Raw genomic sequence first — 6,475 nt, 5'->3', positions numbered from 1 at the left:
CAATGCCCCTCACCTCTGCCGGGTTTAGGATCCCAGGAGTCCGAGCAAAAAGTTCTCCCCCTGAGCCGTATCGAGGGGTGTCAAAGTGGGAGTTGGGATTTCTTAAGAAGCAGCAGCCATCCCTCGAACCCAGGCTTCGTTAGCTGGGCCGGGGTAGGGGTGGAGAGCAAAATCCCGGTGGGTTCTCGGAAGGGGCTTCCCTTCGCGGGCGAGGTCGGAGTCTGGAGACCAGGCTTCGCACATCTCCCCCTCGGTCTCTGCCTCCAGTCCCCTGCCAGCTCCCCCTTTAATTTTTTTTTTTTTCTCTCCTTTAATCTAATTTCTTCCAACTCCACCTTTGTTGTTAACCGGCGTCACGCAGGGATCAGCCAATCCCCGCCACGCAATCAGCTTGTCAAAAAGGCTCGGCCAGCCCTGGGAAAGCAGGCCACGGACGCTGCCCCCACCCCGTCCTTCACCCCACCCCGACCGGTGGCGGGGAGCCTTGAGGGGAGCCTGGCACCCCGGCCTCTCCGCCCAAGCCGTAGCGGGGCAGCCCTAGCGTAGGCCTCCTATACTCCAGCATCCTGCGGGCCGGGAATCGAAAGCCCTGGGCGGGGACCACAATCCACCCTCCCCCTGCCGTCGGCTGTGGTTGTCTGTCTCAGCCTCCCCTCTTCAGAGGAAGATTTATCAGGACGCAGGCAAGCAGAAAACAGTCTAAAGAACGCCTTTTTCAAACAGGCGTGCGTAAGGTTTCGGCCCTCGCTCCGGGGGCGGCCATTGCTTCTGCTCCCTGGCCGCCAGTCTCCCACACCAACACTGCTCCTGCCCACATCCGCGCCAGCTGGGTCATCGGCCCCTTTGGAGTCCCCTGTCGCACAGCCTTCTCCTTTCTCACATAACCGCCTCGCTGTTGTAATTCCGCTTGTCTCCTGGGAGAAATGAGATTCCTTTCCCAGGACTTCCACAGCTCACATCTGCCACGTTTCACAAACGGAGAAAAACCCTGTCAAAATCTGGTGTGTCCAGATTTTTTAATGGGCCGGGCCTGCAGGAGAGGCGGATTTACCTTAATTCTAATGCAGCTCATTTGCAGGGTGCTCCACGGCCCTGTACTTACTTTTGACTCATCACTCGGTATTTTTGTTAGTTACCTCCGCCCCTAGGCCTGGATTTTTATTTTTAAAACCAGTTTCAGCTCCAGAAACCCAGTTCTGCCCTTGGAACATACACAGGACATTTTGTGTAGGATCAAGGCATCTCACAGGGACTATCTTGTTTTGACTGGGAAACAACAAGATTTGAAATGAGAAGTCCCAGCTTCCCAGCATCTCAGCTTCCCTACCTTGTTAACAGTGTATGAGTTGATCAAGTCCCTTAACCTTGCCTCATCCCAGTTTCCTCATCTGTAAGGCAAGAATAGCAATACTATATTTTCTGCTTTCCTCACCAGGATTGGAGGGTCAAGCGAAATGATATATGAAAAACTGAAATTCTTCACAATGTCACTTGCCACAATTACAGAGGGAGAAACTTTGACCCCAAGAAATTTCCAAGTCTTTCACACACAGATCTGGAGTCCAGGTGTCCTGGCTCCTGGCCCTGAACTTCTTGGCCGGGCCAAAGGGCCTTTCGGTAAAGTGCTTTGGAATAAAACAGGATGAACATGAATCATAAGAATGATTATTATTGACTTTTCATTCCTTGGGCAGCAAAAAATCATGGCTGGCACTCTTCCCATTTGGAAACCGATTGGCTTGTTTTACATCTATTGTGTCTCTGGTGAGGTCAGACGTCTAGGACTTGGGCTCTGAGCCAAAGCAGGAGAGAATATGCCCTTGCTCCTTTTTCTTTGCCTCCTCTCCCAATTCACCCTTCCCTCCCTTCCAGTTTTCTGCCCCGTGCCTTGGAGCAGAGCCTCATCATTCCACAACCCCAGCCCTGGCTGGTGACAAGCCATAATCCCAACTACAAACTCCCAGCCCTTCCCTGGATTGCCAGCCCTCCGGCACCAGCTCATGGAAAACCCCTAGTGGCCTGGAATGCGTTAACTCAAATGTCATTCCCAGTGTTCGTGGAATAATTGTAGATGGTGTACAGACGGATAGATTATTTTCAAAGATATATATTTTAATGTGTTTGGAAATGTCCTGTTTTCAAATTTTTATTTAAAGTAGTGACATGAAGACTTCTCCCTGTCTCTTTTTTGGGGGGTAGAGGAAGCTACTTTCCCTTAATTTTTTTTTTTTTGTAATTGAGGTGTGGGTATACAGATAAATAAGAATACACATCTTAAGTGCACAGCTTGATGAATTAATATACATGTAATTTATATATATAATGTAACCACCACCCGATCAAGATATTGACTATTTCCAGCATCTAGCAAGCTCATAGAAAGTCGATGCTTCCCTCCAAATGTCACCGGTATTCTGTGCTCTATCGCCATAAAGAAGTTTAGCCTGTTTTTGGAGTTCATGTGCATAGAGTCATATAGTGTCTACTCTTACCTTTCACTCAACACCATGTCTGAGACTATCATGTTGCATATAGTTCATTCCTTTTCGCTGCTGTGTAGTATTCCACTGTAGAAATATACCACAATTTACCCTTTCTATTTCTTTTTTCAGTGTTCACATTTTTATTGAGTGGTATAAAATATATGTGGTCGACATTGTTACTTTCATTTGCAAATGGCAGAGTTGGGAAGCAAAATATCTGCGCTTGATTTTTTAAATCAAGATTATCTGTCATCAAATTGCTCATATCCAGGCTTCTGCAGGTCTGGAATTTTCTTTCCACTGGATAGGAGTATGTAGTGAGAATTCAGTTATCAACTGAATTCTTATTTTTATATAAAAAAGAAAAGAAAAGAAGGAAACAGCCTAGGCAAGCTGACTTAGGCTTCAGGATTTCGACCTTAGAGGAGGTCAGGGTCTTCCCGCCTCATGGGTCCTCAAATATTCCTCTTGTCATCAAAAGTGGAATCTTTTATTTTCACATACTCTGATTCTGGTGACACTTTATTCATTTTTAGTTTCTTTTTTTCTAATTCAAGATCAATTTTAATCTTCACAGCATCACAACAGATTTGTGAAAATTCATGAGGATGGAAAGAACCTCCAGCAATAGCCAACACGGGGACTCTGTAGGGGAGGGTCTTGTTCTTGCGCAAGGTGCGCCCTACGGCAAGTGTAAACACGACTTAACCTCAGACCTGCTTGGACACGGGGCCAACCAGGCCCAGTGCGGCCTCCCAAATGGTAGAGGCTCAAACTCTCTGCCAGACAGGACGTCCTAGACTCATCTCCTTTCCTCTTTGTTTCTATTTTTAATGGGCATTTGTGTTGCTTCCAATTTTCTGACTATTATAAATAAAGCTGCTTCACACATTCTTGTGCATATATGCATTCATTCCTTCCAGGTATTTCCAGGGGTGGAATTCCAGGATTCAGATATAAATATATCAAACATTAATTGCCAAATGGTGTTGCCAGTGTTTTCAGATTTTGGCCATTAGAATAAGTGTGCAGTGATACCTCATTGTTTTAATTTGCAGTTCCTTAATGGTTTATATGTTGTGCATCTTTTTATGCGCTTAGTTGCCATATGTATATCTTTTTGGGTGAGATGTCTGCACAGCTCTTTGTCCCATTTATCAGTCAGGTTGTTTGTTTTGTTGTTGAGTTTTTAGAGTTCTTTGTATAGTTTGGACAATCTTTTATCAAATGTGTCTTTTGCAAATATTTTCTCCCAGCCTGTGGCTTGTCTTCTCATTTTCTTGATATTTTATCTTTTGCAAAGCAGAAGTTGTTTTTTATTAATTTTAATAAAGTCCAGTTTATCGATTATATACCAGTAGGTCATGCCTTTGGTTTTGTATCTAAAAAGTCACTGCCACCCTGACTGGTATGGCTCAGTTGGTTGAACATCATCCTGCAAAAAGCAAGGTCTCCTGTTTGAATCCCTGGCAAGGCACATGCCTGCGTTGCGGGTTCGCTCCCAGTCAGGGCATATGGGAGAGGGAACTGACTGGCATTTCTCTCTCACATCAATGTTTCTCTCCCTTTCTGTCTCCCTTCTCCTCTCTCTAAAAATAAATAAATAAAATCTTAAAATAAATAAAATAAATAAAAATTAAAAGTCACTGCTATACATACCCCAAATCATCTAGGTTTTCTCCTATGTTATCTTCTAGTTTTATAGTTTTGTGATTTAGGTCTCTGATCCATTTTGAGTTAGGTTTTTTTGTGTGTGAAGGATAGAAGCTCTATGTCTAGATGAGATTTTTTTGACGTATGAATGTCCAGTTGTTCCAGCACCATTTGTTGAAAAAAGTATCTTTGATCCATTGTATTGTCTTTGCTCCTTTGTTGAAACTTAGCTTCACTTTTAAAGGATCATTTCACAGAGTACACCATTCTAGGTGGGTGGTTTTCCTTCACTCAATACTTTAAACACTTTACTTTCTCTCTTTGTCCTGTTGGATGTAATTCTTATCTTTGCTCCTTTGTAGATAAGGAGTTGTTTTAACCCCTCTGGCTTCCTTTAAGATTTTCTTCTTTATCTTGAATTTTCTGGATAAATTCTAAGTGTAGGATTTTTTGTTTGTTTCTTTATGGGTTGCTTGTTTGGTGTTCTCTGAGTTTCCTGGATCTGTGATTTGGTGTCTGACATTAATTTGTGAAATTCTCAGTTTTTACTCCTCAAGTATTGCTTCTGTTTTGCTTTTTTTTTTTTATTTTTATTTTACTTTTCCTTCTGATATTTCCATTATGTGTCTGCTACACCTTTTGTAGTTCTTCCACAGTCCTTGGATATTCTGTTCTGCTTTGTTTTATTTTTCCCTCTCTCTTTCAGTCATTATTCTCTTTGCTTTTCAGTTTTGAAAATTTCCATTGTCATATCTTGAAACTCAGATTTTTCTTCAGCCATGTTGTCTACTAATGAGCTCATCAAGGCATTCTTCATTTGTCACAGTGTTTTTGATCTCTAGCATTTCTTTTTTATTCTTTCCTAGAATTTCCGTCTTTCTGCTTATATTACCCATCTGCTCTTACGTGCTATCTACCTTTTGTATTAAATCCCTTACCATATTACTCATAATTTAAAAACTCCTAGTCCATTAATTCCAACATTCATGATCATATCTGACCCTAGTTCCGATGCTTATTCTGCCCCTTCAAACTGTGTTTTTTTGCCTTTTAGTATGCTTTATAATTACTTGTTGACAGGCAGATAGGAAGTACTGGGTAAAAGGAACTATGGTAAATAGGTCTCTAGTACTGTGGTGGTAAGGTGTCAGGTGATGACGCTTTCTCCAGTCCTATGATTACGTCTCAGCTTTTGATGAGCCTCTCTCGTAGACGGAGAACTTCACGCTTCGCAGTTTCCTTCTCCCGTGAGGCGGGACGTGATGAACACAAGGGCCTGGACCTGGATATTTCCCTTTCCAGTTAGGTTTGGAGCTGATGAAACCCCAGCAGGTTAGGCTCTGGTGAAATGGTTTCTCCTGAGGGCAAGCCTTGTTAAGAAGAACAGAAAGCTCTGCCATATTTCAAAGAAAAACTTTCCCCCTTCTGTCCTTCAGAAGGACGAGGGCATTTTTCTCTGATGTTCATAGTGAGGACCTGATAGAGCTCCTGGAGATAAAACTCACAAAAGTTTGGGGTCCCTCTATGACTCGGTCCACCTGAAGGTTGGTTTTTTTTTTTTTTAACATTATTTATTTTATTTTTTTAGAGAGAGGGGAAGGAAGGGAGAAAGAGAGTGAGAGAAACATTGATTCGGTTGCTTCTCCTGACTGGGAACGGAAACCTCCACCTTTCGCTCCGCAGGATGAACCAACTGAGCCACACCTGCCAGGGGCCCCTCGGAGTTTTTGGCTCTCAGACTTGTCCATGCTAATCCTCCAGCAATTCACCAATTACAGTTCAGGTTTTCCCACCGTCGCACTGGCTCCAGTGGAGGTCTTTGCTCATTTAAGCTGTGATTCTCTGCATCTGGCTGGCTTTCTCTCCAATTTGAGGGGCAGCAGTTTGTCCTGTGATTCCACTTTTCTGACAGATCTAAGAAGAGTTGTTAATTTTTCAACTTGTTCAGCTTTTTACTTGTTTGTAGGATGGAGTGAAGACTCCTAGGCTTCTTACATGCCTGACCAGAACCAGAATTCCTCTATTCCTTTTAGATGCTCTCTTTGTTTTTGTTTTTTCCCCTTGCTATATTATTTAATTTTCATGGTAACTTACAAACAGATAAAATTTACCACCTGGACCATTTTAAGTGTACAGTTCCATGGTATCAAGTAGGTTCATAATGTTGTGTTATGTTAATCTTGTAAAACGAAAGCTCTATGCCCATTAAACAGTAACTCCCCATTCCTCCTCCCTCAGCCCCTGGCAACCACCTTTCTACTTTCTGTCTCTCTAATTTTTTACTACTCTAACTACCTTGTATAGGTGGAATCATATATTTTGTCTGTGACTGGCTTATT

General features: G+C 42.9%; 1 pseudogene; it reads right to left on the bottom strand.

Annotated features, from left to right (window-relative positions):
• Positions 1–2,881: 2,881 nt before the first annotated feature.
• LOC129086540 (cytochrome c oxidase assembly protein COX16 homolog, mitochondrial-like) lies at positions 2,882–4,152 on the bottom strand (annotated as a pseudogene).
• Between the last annotated feature and the right edge of the window lie 2,323 nt (positions 4,153–6,475).

The sequence above is a fragment of the Pteronotus mesoamericanus genome, unplaced genomic scaffold (assembly GCF_021234165.1).
Source record: "Pteronotus mesoamericanus isolate MK-2021 breed Mesoamerican mustached bat unplaced genomic scaffold, CSHL_Meso_final scaffold_408, whole genome shotgun sequence".
Taxonomy (NCBI): domain Eukaryota; kingdom Metazoa; phylum Chordata; class Mammalia; order Chiroptera; family Mormoopidae; genus Pteronotus; species Pteronotus mesoamericanus.
This window is presented reverse-complemented; position numbering and strand designations above follow the sequence as displayed.